Below are 14,262 nucleotides of genomic sequence, written 5' to 3'. Positions count from 1 at the left end.
TATATATATATATATATATATATATATATATATATATATATATATATATATATATATCGTGTGGAGCATCGAGGCGCTCAAAAATAAGTGTACATGTCCAAATAGAGTCTATGTTCTCCGTACATCTGAGACACATGTCTCTCAAAAATCACCAGTAGGAAATAAAAACCTAGGTGTCTACTGCGGTGGGTTGTGCTCCCTATAGTACATCACCGCTCATGTCACCCGCCTTAACAGGTGGTGCATCCTGGGTTCCACTCCTACTGTGTGGATTTGGGACACTCTGGGGACCTCCTTGATTCCCATGTAATCTGGAATCTCGGCTAGCAGGCCCTCAAGGTTCTGAATCTTTGTCTCCATCGTATCATCTTCTGGAGGAGCCAGGGCTAGTGCTCCAATGCCCTGCGCGTCCCTCTGCACCACTGGAGCCAGTCCGAGGGGTCTCACTAGTCCTACATCTGCATACCATAGTGTTCATCATTAGGATGTGTACATGAAAAAATAAAAAGCATCATAAAAATAAAAATCAAAAAATGTGATCAAGTGTCTTACCACCGTCATCCCACTGCTCTCCAGTAGACAGCTGCATGTCAGGATCTCCATGGAAGTCCATGCCAGCATATGGCCAATCCTCCACAAAGATTGTCTGTCGCTCCAGCCACTCTCAGAAAAATGTCCCCAACGCCACTGGTCATCCACCACCTCCTCGTGGCATGACATGAGCCCATCGTGTGGCCCTCATCTCACATGGCATGGGTAAGTCCAAATCCATGTCTTGTAACTGCAGTGCCGGCACCCGCTCTAGCAGGAGCATGACTAAGATGGATCCATAACCAAACTGCTTCATCTCTCGTGATTGAAGTTGGTGAGTTGCCTCTTTATGTTCGTCGTCACCATCTCCGCCTAGTTAAACATGGTGGGATTGAGATACTTGAGAGCTAGCCAGAGCTGGGCATTCGAAGCCTCATGTTGGGCTTGGGAGCCCACTACCCGTGTCACCATGAAAAGCAGAGCAGAAAGGATTACATCATCCATTGTTGACACCTTCCCACTCCTTGTCTTGCGTGCTCATGGGCACACTTGAGCCATCAGCATATCTAAGGAATCACCCCGGGTCGCTGCCCCTCCAAATGGGCCTCTCACCTCGACAGGACAGCCTGGTCAAAAAATATATGTCTGTAGAGTCAAAATCGATATCCCGGCCTCGGATGATGAATTTCTCATCTGTGGGATTCCAGGCCCTGATCAGTAGCTCCAGCAAGTCAGGTTGTGACCGCAGGTGTAGAGTTAGGAAGAATTTGAGCAATCCGCATGCCCATAATGCGTTTCGGCACCCCACATAGGCAAAAGCTTCTATATCATTGTTATCATGTGTACGTTCTTGCCAGACGGATTCCATTATAACCTACATGACGAGGACAATTGGATTAGTACTTTGTTTGAAAATTTCAATGCCGAACTTGCATTAAAACATAAGTTCGCAGCGTCATCACGTCTGTTTTAAAAGTAGACGCGATGGCACAAGGTCGCTAGTTCAAATTTTTCGTAATCATTGTGGAAGTACATCACTTTTCCGCGATGATCGGGGCGTGCCTTGTGTAAAAAAATTTCGGCCATCGCGGACCCAATAGGGTAAACTCGCGATGACCGAGCGATGGAACCCAGTTTAAAAACCAACCTAAACTGACACTTGGAATGTTCAAAATGCATGAAAAAAGTATTAAATTGAAGTGTAGGGAAACGTGTGTTTACCTGGAACTAGTTTCAGGACGAATGATGCACGGATGGGGCCGAATTTTTCTCACCAACTTCAGTGCTCCAAGTTGCTCCACCGTGAATTGAACAGTACTATGGTAAAAATGAATGGGTTAATTCCTTTTTATAGTGATTTTTGCAAATTGAAAAATTACATTTTATAAATGTGGGTTTTTCTCATAGTTTTTCTACTTGGATGGTTAAAATATGCTTTTTAACTATGTTTTTATATGTATTGTTCATATTATCTCGAATGGGTTTACGTGTGACGTGTTTTTCTTGTGTAGAGATTCAAGTAGTGGAATTATGGCCGTTTTATATACACTTGATCTCGAAAATTCGTCTTTAAGCTCTTTTTCGACTAGAAAAATGAAAAGATGGCCGAGTTTTCCTCTCGACTCGTTAAAAGAAACAAGAGGCGATTTCCTTTAAGCTCTTTTTTTCGACTGTTTAAACACAAAAAAGATCGTCGGGCTTTTGTTGTTTCAGGCTCGTTATTGGTTGCGAAACGACATGCTTCTGAGCGCTTTTCTACTTTTTCGAGTCGAAGTGATTACATATGAAAAGTACTCCTCGATCATAATGGTCAAGCGGTTGTTTCGAGTATCATTTTGTACTTTTTCAGGCTCAAGAGACACAACTCTACGGAAAAGGACCCCCCTGGAGTTTTCTTTTCTGTGTCTTTTTCAAACTCTCTAAACATGAAAAAGAATCCAAGTTTTACCTATGTCAGACTCGTTAAACCCTGACAACATTGGACTCGTCACCATGATGAGACTTGAGCTTCTCCTTCCTAGGGCTCGTTAAAATATTACTAGGTTGGACTCAACAACAGGTTTATCATTCATTATCTATGGTAGCTAGTCACTCTTGAACATCGACACTTTTGCTTCTTGTCGGGTTGGGACATCCATACATCATCACTTGGCCTTCCGCGAGTTTGGGTTGTCATTCTAGCCTCATTCCATTCAATTCATGCCGTCTCCATCGAGCCTCTAATCCCTTGGTGCCTGAATGCTGCCACCCCCCTCCAGAGTCATGTCACCGACATGTTCAAGAGTATAATCCTTCTGCAGTTTACACCCTCACTTTCTCCTCTGATACTATGTTTCACCATCTGCCTCTTGTTCCTTATCTCGTGTCATTGAAGGGGGAAACATTATGGCCCTCGTGCGATGGGTCATCTCCTGTCGACATCAGCTCGTTATCCAAGAGATTAACCTAGAGATCCCCTTTGGCACCTTGGAGCTTGCATACCTCAATGACAAGTTCTTCGCACTTGACAGTCGACTTTCATCATTGGTCATCGATTGGGTGATTCCACGAGTGTTTGACTTCAACTCCTTTTTCACACTTCGTGGATTGTGCTAGATAGTACCTTGAGAGCCATTGGCATTATTGGTGGTTTCTCTCGCACTTGTTAATGGTTTTCCTCATTGACCAGTAATCAAGCGATGTTTTATCATGCTCAACCTCAGCACATCTATTCACATGTTAGGATTTGTACTATGATCGGATGGGTTCAAGACCCCGAACTCAGATTACACATGTTTGGGCTGCGTGGATTGGTTTATGATTACATGACTCGTTGATGGATGGCTGCGACCATGTCTGAGTCTTCATGGATGGTTGCGACCATACCTTTATCATTATCATGGTCTCATTAGTTGGATGGTTGCGTCCATGCCACAGACCTATTTTGTATGTCTTTTGGATGGCTGTGCCTATGCCTAGACTACATGTAATTCATTATCAGAGATATCAGTTGTACTTGCGTGTAGGTTCTTCCAGATGGTGATCCAGCTCAGTCAGTTTCGTAAAGCATTTAACCCCTCCCTCTCTCTCAGGCTTCATACTTTAGGGGGCATCTGTTACATAGTAATTTGTCACTCTCTTCACTCCAGTCTTCCTACTGTGTCATGTGTCCAAGTTGTACATGCTCATGTTAGACAAATGCTCTCTAATGTTGCCAAATGACCCACTTTTCCAAAGGTTTTTGCCTCATCGCATCTCTTAGATAAATAAATGCACTGATGGGCACTCCAAAACAGTACAGAAGCACTGCCATCGCGAAAGTACATGTGATTCCCGTGATGGTCGAATTTCATGTGCCAGTGCAACTGTCGCTTATAGTTTCCCGTGATGACATGACTAGTTACGTTATTTAATTGCAATTTCAGCGCGGCAGACCAGTTATGTGCCCGCGATGATCCAGATTGGGCAAATTTGTTCCAACAGTCGGCCTTCCAGATGACTCCAGACCTGGTTGTTGGCCTATTTTATGTCGCCCTTGTTTCTCTGGTGTGGTTGCTCCGTCATTTGTGCTACCTTCCTTCGAGATAAGCTCATCCTCCCACCTTTCATGGAGACTCCTTCTCCTATTTAAACTCTCACCATTGCTATGTGCTGCTAGTTTTGGAATTCTTAGTCTTTGGAGTGTTGCTGATAGTACTGTGAGTTTGCTAGATAGTTGGTGTGAGTGTGACAAGTGTGGGATTGTTGAGAGCTTGAGGAAGGTTGTGAAGTGCCTTTGATCTTGTGTAAAACTTGTGAGTGAGAGAGGCTTGTATGTTGGGAGATCCATCTTCATAGAGTGAATGCTTGAGGAACATGCTGGCTGGACCCTCCTGAGAAGGCTTATGACGTCAAGACTTTGGTTGTAAGCTTACTCTTATTTCATAATTAATGCAATCAATGATGTTTTCCTATGTCTGGTATGTAATGTACTTGATAGCTCATGACTTCTTGATTTTGTGAGTAAATATATCATTTGTTGTTCTGGTTACGTGCTTTGTTGTATTTCCTTTGCATTGTTTCAGATTGATCACTCATTAGAAGAAGGAAGCGGAAGCTGGAGCAGCGCCCATCGGTTGAGGTAGGTCTCCAACTATGATTGTTTAAGGAAAGCTAATTTTGATTTGTCCTTGTTTGTGACTAGACCCACTCTAGGGCTAGAGGGGTTGCCTTTGTCCGTAGAGGGAACACTTTCCTGCATCACACTGCTGGTGTGGCGATCTTGGCCTGGAGCCCCTCCAACTATGCTTTTGCTACGTGAAGGTCCGCAACGCACTATTCTGTCGTCTGTTGGATATGCTCTACTCTTTCTGCCGAATGCTCACTTTTAGGGGAAAATCCTTGTCTTAAAGCATGCATCACCTTCACTTGTACGAGCTTTAATTCGATATCAGTAGTGATGTGGAAAGCCTCATCGACCCAAGGCTGGACGTGCACTTTAAGTACTGCCTCTTTTTGTCACGCGGCATCCACCGTTTCCTTCAATGCCTTCGCCTATTGTAGCTTCGCCAGTAGCTGGGTCAGGACAACTATCTGCACCGTTCCACGCACACTGTCATACTATTCTTGAAGCTCTTGCACCTTTGTTTGCAGGCGTTGTATGGTCGGGTCCTCCTGCAAGGAAGTGAGGACTGCGAAGGATTCTTCCAACATACCCGTATAGGTTTGCACTGCCTATCCTATTTCTTGTAGCCCTTTTTGGATAGCATCAGTGCATTATTCCCTAACTTTCAGGGGCGTGGATGACTACGCCTTTAATCGGAGTTCAAAAATCTAAAGGTTGAGGTCCAACTGTATCCCATTGCTTCCTCCTTTGCCTTGCGGAATCCACTAGCCAATCTGTGAATTTGCACTCCAACTGGTAGGTCTGTCGGAATTTATAACTCTAGAGCACGGTGACATGCTTCCTCTACTATCCATTCCAGTTGTTGATTATGCACCAGCGCTTCATCACGTTGTAGACTAAGCTACTCAATGTTGATGCATTGTTTGTTGAGAATTTGTACCACGCGTCCTTCCCTAGCACGAAGTTCTGTTGTCGCTCCCTCCTATAGCTGGTATAATATATCCCACATAAGGGTAGCCAAGTTTAGGCCAAGTCCCTTGATCTGGCCCACTGTGGCTCTATCCTCTGTGCTGTCCATTGCCAGTGCTACTTTTGGCAGTGCGACTGTGTTAGCCATCTTGGCTCGCAGAATCTGCTCCGTTGTTGATGTTCCTGTGGCACCGCAGGCAGCTACTATTCCCTCCTGTGGGGGACGCACCTGAAGTTGCTACAGCTACACCCTGAGGGCCCCCAACATATTTTTCTTTTTCGTCATTGCTTCTTGGAGCACTTCCCCAGTGACCTCGTGAACTGTGTCACCAATTTCGTAGAGGTCACCCTCTGTTACTGTAATAGGTTCACTATCCGTTTGGAAGCCTTGGTCTTCTTCTGTGGGCCTACTCATTCCATACCACATGGCTATTTTAGTTGTGTAGATGTCATGCTTGGGTCCACGCCTTCCACTATGTCCTCTGTTCCCTGTCTCACGATCAGGTCCAGGCCTCCTTCTTCCAGCGTCGTGGTGGGTCCTATTGCCTGTGCTGTTGCTGCTTGTTCGGTTCCCTTGGTCTACTCTGCAGCGGCCTTCGCTTCCTCACGGAAAGCCCTTACCTCTTTCGCCAACTACTCATTGCACTTTTGCTAAGCCAACAACTTGGTGATAGCCTTCTGTTTTTGTACCGCTATCTTATCGCACATTGTCAGATCCATGGTGCGCCACTCGGGTGGCCATGAGTCAAGCAGAGCAAGGATGGCATCATCAATCATGATGAATGGCAGTTTGGTCTAGTTCTGTGCTAGATCCTTACACGCCTTAATGTACACGTTGTGCATATCTGCCTTGAAATTTGTAAAGCTCCGTAGACTGTTGTACACTGTGGGGGATAGGCACAGCCTCTTGTTGATCCACATCTAGACACTCGCCTCCATGAGCACCCAGAATATTTTGGTCTCCGGATCCTCGTGGCATCCTTCATCACCCATAGCGACGTGTATTTTGCCACCTTTGGCAGGTCCTATTCAAGAGGAGGGAACTGACTATCCTCAGGCAGTTCCCCTAACACCAGTACAACAGACAAGAGCAACCATGCATAGTAGAAAGTCTTGCCTTGCTCCTGGACTTCTTTGCAGTTGGTGACGAATTCTTCACAAAGGAAGGTGGCCCAGTTGAATTGGACCCCCTCTGCGCATTGTTCGGCCAGTGCGACGACTGTTGCTGGTACCTCATTACTGCAAAATTTTGTCATCACCTTCCCAGCTAGCAGTTGGGTGGCTACGTGTACCCCTTTGTCTGGAATGCTACTAATTACATAGCCTCTCTACTTATTTTCCAACTTGTGTTTCTTCTTCATAGCCTTTGCGAGCACAAAATCTCTACTTTTTCCAGCTATTTCTGCAGGGTCCCTTCCTTTACAGGGAAGCCATGAAATTCTATGAATAAGCTCCACCGTGATGAGAATGGGCTACTTTAGCCATAGGTACCCATCATGTACCAAGCAAAGCAGCTTCCTGATGACAAAGATCGTAATCAGTGCGTGATGAAAATGTGAAATCCATAGTAGGTGGAGTAGCTTGGCCTTCTCCACACTGCGCAACCATTTATGCGGTCTTAGCATTGTAACAGACCCCTCCTTGCTTTGTGTCATGAGGTTCTTAGTCTGTAAATGTGGGAACTTTTTGCCATCCATGAGGTCCCAATCTTCAAATTTTATCCTGGGCATGTGGCCCAGGACCAAGTCTTCAATCAAAATTCCATCTGGGAGGAGCAAAGTTTCGAGTGCACTCTTAGTGGCATCCAAATCCTGGGGTACTTTTGCTTTCCCCTTCACCGGAGGGACATACTTAGGCAGTTTTGCTGCAGTGCACATCGACCGAATGTCTTCCTCCATTTCTTCATCCACCTCGATCTCTTCTACGAAAGCGTAGAGGTCCTCCTCCTCATCATCTATCTCAAGATTAACAGTCTTACCCTTGTCTTTCATAGACAGTTTACCAAACCACAGATTTCGCGGAGACATGCGGACTGGTCCTGCTACCTGTGGATCCTTTCTGGGCCTCAACGTCTGGGGCGATTTTGGAATTTCTGGTGCATCCCCCCTGCAGTGTAGGGCTCTGCGCAGCTTCCTCGGTTGTTGACATCATTCTATTCAGGAGGTCCTCCATCTCCTTCGGTAGTGTCTCAAACACTGAACTTGCTCTCAAAGCCTCCAAATTCGTAAGGTCCATACCCACTTGATAGTGCAATAACTGAATTCTCAAAACACCAAGGGTTGTTTCCTGGATAGCCACCTGCGTTTTATAGGCCTTTTTGAATTCAAATTCAACCATTCCCCCCATGTTCGACCCATTAATGCTAGATTGGTAGCATATCGTCCCAAATCTAGTTCTGACTTTGTGCCTTAATTGCTTGTTGCCCACTCCTCTTTGCCTTAAATTGGACACCTTGTCATGAACAGTGACACCAACGATCACCTCCCAGCCTAGCGATGTGGTAGCGCAGCCCCCTCTGCGTGGGCTCGACCCTTGTGACATGTCAATCCTACGCACAACCTCCTTATCGCGCAACTCCCTCACTGACTCTTTTAGAGTCCCGCGCTCTCTTTTAGCTGCGTGGAGTGCTAAGACTGTGCTCTCGACGGATAGTCAGGTGGTCACACCACCTGTGTGAGGCTTCAACTCACCTTCCAACCTAGTCCATGGCCACTCCTCAATTCTCCTCACGACAGTCAGTGCCACGTGTTCTTCCTAATGTGGTGCGCTCCCCTGGTTACTTTGTCTGGTAAGGTACGGTCGCAACCATGGTAGCAGAGTCACAAATGCTCGCCAACAATCCTCTAATGTAGTAGTATGGCTATCCGTATTTGGTATTGTCATTCTTATTTTATCGACAAGACATTCTTGCGTGATTTTGTGTTCTAGTCTTTTGATATTCGCGTCCATTAATACGTTTTTCTTCCTTAGTTGTACCCGATCCTCTTCGAGTTTACGAAGCTTAAGGTTCCCTCGCCGAATGGCTTCTTGAATCAGCATATATTTTCCTTCACGTAGCTTCATAATTCCTTCGTCCTGGTCCTCACATCCTATCCCAACTGTGGGAGCTATTATGTGAGGATTCCTTTCCTCCAAAATTATGGTCTTGACCCTACTCTTCAGTTTTGGAATCATCTCCGCGCTCAGGTTTTTGAACATGGCCCTGTAGGCCCATCGAATCATTGGCATGTGCAGGTCCCAATCAGTTCATCTTGCCTGGTGAACTCTGTTCAGGATTCCACATACCTTCTTGAATGCTTCTATTTGGAATGTTTGTGGTACGTGTCGCATTTCCTGCTGCTGTGTCCTATTCTGGTGTGCTCGTTGCCCTGCACATGTATGTACCCATCGAGACAGGCGGGCATGCAAATTGCTCTATCCTTGATTGATTCTTGTTCGAAGTTGGGGGATTCCAAACCATAGGCACATCATCCTTCTACATCTACGCCAGTCCTCAAAGTTTCCTTGATGCGTATCCCACCATCACGCGGGTGTTGTGTGCAGTGCCCACTTCAACGCATCAAACCGCTGTTGTTTAGGTACCGCGCTTTCGAATTTGCTCAGGAATTTGTTCACTGTTGTCAATCCATCATATGTTGGGAGCTCTCTTGCCTCTGTAGTCACACAATGTATTGATCTAACCATCATGTTGTAGTTCAGCGTTGTCACTTCGTGCAATCGATTCTACCATCGCTCCACTTCTTCATCTAAATCTGAAGTGTAGAAGCTTTCATGCTCCCACTAGATTCTCCCATCTATAATTGGATTCACCCAATCCTGGTCTCGTACAGTTATCTTGTAAATATAATCAAGATCATCGTTGCTTTCATTGTCGCACACTAGTTCAGTGTAGCGTGCTCCTTCGGCTGGGTCCAGTGGGACTACTACGCGTAGCGACTTTTTCTTGAAGATCATTTTGCGCTTCTTCAGGTTGATAAATCCATTCATATCGGTGGCCCAATCTATTCCTAACAGCATGAGATAGGGATTGCTATCATCGACAATCTCTATTACTTCAAAATCTTCCTGTGCGCTTGCGCCTTCAATATCAATTGTTACCCCTTGTAACCTTCCCATGGGCAAAAGCTTTTTTTGGTTCACCATTCATAATTGAATAGGGGACCATTGCAGCGTGGGCCTGCCCATGGGTTCGCATGTTTGATTTGGTAATACATTCGCGTCCAAACCCAGATCTAGGATTACCTGATCCATTTCATACTCACCAATCTACGCAGTCAACCTCATTTCCCTTCTAGTGCATAATGCATGCTTTCCCAATTTTCTGACTACGCATAGTTCTCCTGACCCTGTGTACCTAGTGATTAGTTCCTGTAGTCCTTTGACTGCCTTATTTTCACGCAACAGTTTCATGCATGTCTCTAGAAAGGTAGTGAGCATTGAAGGGTCCATTCTTGGCTCTGGTTGATCCTTACTACCTGAAGTGGAGGCCTCCATGAAGCTCTTCTTAGCTTCCATGAATATCTCCTTTGCGCGTTCTAAGTCAAACTCAGGTTCCTTTGTAGGAGCCTTGCGAACCCATGCACTTTCCTTTGGCTGCTTCCCCATATATTCTCCTGTGGATGTACTACTTCTAAGCATCATGTTTACATTGGGTCATCTTCACGTGGATCATACCTCATCATTTGTATATTATAAGTCGGGGGAGGCTAGAATACCCCCTTTTCGCGCATCTTTGTGATCAACGTAGGAGAGTATATTTTTTCATGATCAAACTGACCACAATACATATAGGATATCCTTGTCGGGTTGGTACAATCGTGGGCATAGTGCCCTGGTCCTTTACAATTTTAACAAATTAACTATCTGTGGTCCCTTCCTGGTCCCATTCCACCTCGTCCTTGACCTCGCCCTTGAAATCTAGCGCTTGCCATCCTCGCATCAGGGTTGAAGACTCGTGCTTCAGTCTGCATCCTATAGGCTGGGGTCGGATCCATCATTAGCTCGTAACTGCGGCAAGTGCGCTCATCGTGGCCTACCTACCTACAAAAATTACAAAACAACTACTGGGGTGTCTGTGTATACTTTTGCAACAAACGACAATTATCCACCATATGTTTCCCTCCTATTTGACAGATCACATATCATAAAGCGGGTGTTGCACTTGGCCCTGCCTATGCCTCCAGTCTCAATGGCATTGGCCTTCCTCCTGCCAAGTATTTCGCAAATACTAAGCAGTGATCCTTGTCATGGCCGTGGCCTTTTCACTTTATGCACCATACTTCCTCGCATTCCTCTGGCCGCAGTGCCCTATCCTGCTTCAAGCTTTGCATTTCCAAACACAAGTTCTATAGTTGCGCATGGATTTTTTGAACTCCCAACCTAGGGTCTTGTATCAAGGTCTCATGCAATCTCATTGCCATTTCCAATGCTTCGGCCTGGATGGAAAGTTTCTGTTGTGACAGTGCCATCCTCAAGTGCGGTGCCAGAGATGCTACAAACCATGTGCGATGCTACACATTCGTTAGCATCATATTGGCCTCGCAGATCATACTCTTCATCCTTTGGTCCAGATCCCAGGGGGTCTCGCCCGAAAGCATCGCAACCTCTTTAAACCCGATGATTGACTGTGTCTTTGATTTTTGCCTGCTAAATTCCTTGTTTAGCATGTTATGTATCTCTGTTATCCTTGCATTTGGTTGGTTGTTAGAATGCTTGATATACCATGTTAATGCGCGATCCTGTAGCATGCTCACCTATGTATCCTTCTTAATATTGTTGTTCATGACACCTTGTGCTTCCCATACCGCTCCTACCATGAACCAGAATTGGTCCGGATCCTCATTCCCTACTCCTATAAATACTGGTAGTTTGATCCCATTCACCATACTAAACTACGGAGGTGGTAGAGGTGGAGTGGGTGGCGATGGAGGTGAGGGAGGTGAAGCAGGTTGCAGTGTGGGTGGAAGTGGTAACCACAGAATGCACTGCCTTATCAAACTGACTGCACTTCTCGGGGAGACCTTTGTGAGTTCTTCCTCACTCTCTCATGAGGGTGAAATTAAGGGACTGTTTTCTAATTCTTCGCTGCTTTTGTAGATTTTTCTGCTCCGCGTATTCCCAAACATTAATGTATTCGCATGACCCTTTTCTCACACAATAGCATCTTAATCCAATTATTAAAAGACTTAATATACTTACCTCACGGTCCTTTAAGAAAGCATCATTCTGATTCATTGTATCTCATGGTCGTGTCTATCGTAAACACAGTGATAAATCCCCCTATTATCTGGTCGAGCCAATGGTCCATAGCTCATGCTATCTTATCCTCTGAGGCTTCTAGTTTGCACACTAGTTCCAGAGTCCACACTATTGGTTTATTGAGCCTACACCTTCCTTGGCTATTGGCTAACTTCACGACCCAATCATACAACTCAGAAGGAAAGGATGAAAAGAAAATATCGTGGATTTCAGTGTACAAATAGCTATCCAACCACTGTTCCTTAAATACCCGTGTATTTCTGTTTTCCTGCGCCGCAAACTCGTGAATCTACTTATCCAACCACTCTTCAATTTCCTTCTTGGTTGGGTTCCAGTGGCATGACATCAAACATCCCTTATGTAGATCCCGGTCCCAACAATGGAACCATTTGTTGGCTTAGTGGGGCTTGACCTAGGTTCGGAAGTGATTTGGCCAAGCAAATCCCAGTACTAACGGCCCTTTCGGTAATAGTCCGTGGAGCGCGGACTTGAGGTCTCAACTGAAGTAGTATGGGAGGGTGATAGAAAAATGTTTTTTCACCCTGGGGATGTCTGATATGAGGTGATTGGAATGTGGTCCAACCTTCGCACTACTGCGCTACTCACACCTGCAGGTACCCTGCGCCCTGTGCTACTGTCTTTGTGCAGGTCTAGCCGCAGCGCGACCCATGTTATTTACCCAAGTATTCCTTAATTAGGCTCTTTTAACTGATTACTTAGATTAAATACACATATAAGCATTCATACGAGTATTCATCCAGTGCGTGCAGTAAATAAATAGAGTAAAAGTAATGCATAACATCAAAAGACAAATGCAAGAATAGATGCACAGAGTAAACTTCTCTTTATTATCTTTCAGTTTCAAATACAGACCTGACTCCGCCTTGCGCACTCATCTATAGGGGTCCGCACACTCAACTACGGACTCTACTAGGCCTCTACACACTTAGCTGCAGAGCCTCTTCCTACTCCTACAACTCAATACACTTCAGATTCCACTCTAGGCTCTAACCATGCCTTCGCTATTCTATCTATTCCCTATTAAGCTTCACTCCATTTATACTTAGAGCCTTGCTCTATTTATACAATCCCATGGTCTGTGGACCATGGGTAGGCTGACACATATTTACATTAGATTACAATTCTTAGGGCAGACAACCTTATGGCTCGATTATACAATTCACGATCTGCGCCCATACTTCATGGAGTTCTACACCATCTTTGACCAAAACTTAGACTTTAAGCCCCGAAACCTACTGGAGGGGATCCCATGCCCAACAATAGGAATCACAACCTCTATGCCATAGACCAACCCAAATAGTGTCTAACCCATAAGCTTCTTACAAGTAGTTCTATAGGCCCATAACACAGCTGGTACTCGCACGTCCCAATCATTCCTTTGCGCATTGCAAACCTTTGTCAATGCGTTCTCCAATATCTTATTAAACGCCTCAACCGTCCCATTGGCCTGAGGAAGATATGGTGTACTCTTTTGGTAATAAACTTGGAACTCCTCTATCATCGTGCTGATCTCTCTTAAAGGGTGGGACCACTGTTGTGAAGTAAAATTATAAGTGCGGACACGAACGAATTGCTATATCCCGATAATGGGTCTAGCCACAATAGTTACATTCTATGGAAGATTTCCTTAGGTTAGGATCAATAAAGAGGGCCTACCTCTTGGTTTCTTATCCTGCTTGATGATGTCGTCACTTGCTCGCTCCAACAATCTCTCGCTTCCTTCTTCAAGCTCCTGAAACAAGTAAACAACAACAGCACACAAACATAATAATAGACAAATTACAATCCAATCTACTTAATGAGTCAAGAAGCATCAAGACATGAATATGTAATATTACAAAACATGTAGGAAATCAATCGATAGTTGCATAAAGAGAGATTACAACCATTCATCTTGACGTCGTAGTCTTCCTTTCATAAGACCAGGTTCCCACACACTTCTACTAGCACTTCAGATGGCTTCAAACAACAATAGTTTAAAGAATCTTCCCTTTAGGCTTCACTCCAAACCAAACACACTTCTCCCTCACACAACTAGATGGCTACAACTAGTAATAGCTTGCTTGTCAAACCAAAATAGTATACTCACACTCAGCCAACACTCTAACTATGTCACTAGTTTGTGCTTGGGAAGAAGGGAGGTTTATATAGGAAATATGGATGGGAGATGGATCCTCTTCTCATGAGAGAAGGACTTATCCATTGAGGTATTTCCATCATTATAGGGGAAAGGATCCCAAACTATCATCCTCGACCCCATCCGACCAAACCATTTAACAGACTTCCGTTACGGAGCTTCTAGAGATGGAAGCTTCAACTCTAATTTAAAAACCTTTCCATAATAGGACCGGCATGACTAGAACACAACTCAGTCACACTGATCAACGTGGGGAATAGTT

The sequence above is a fragment of the Pinus tabuliformis genome, chromosome 6 (genome assembly GCF_031772625.1).
Source record: "Pinus tabuliformis cultivar Carrire ecotype Pingquan chromosome 6, CPIR1, whole genome shotgun sequence".
NCBI lineage: Eukaryota > Viridiplantae > Streptophyta > Pinopsida > Pinales > Pinaceae > Pinus > Pinus tabuliformis.
This window is presented reverse-complemented; position numbering follows the sequence as displayed.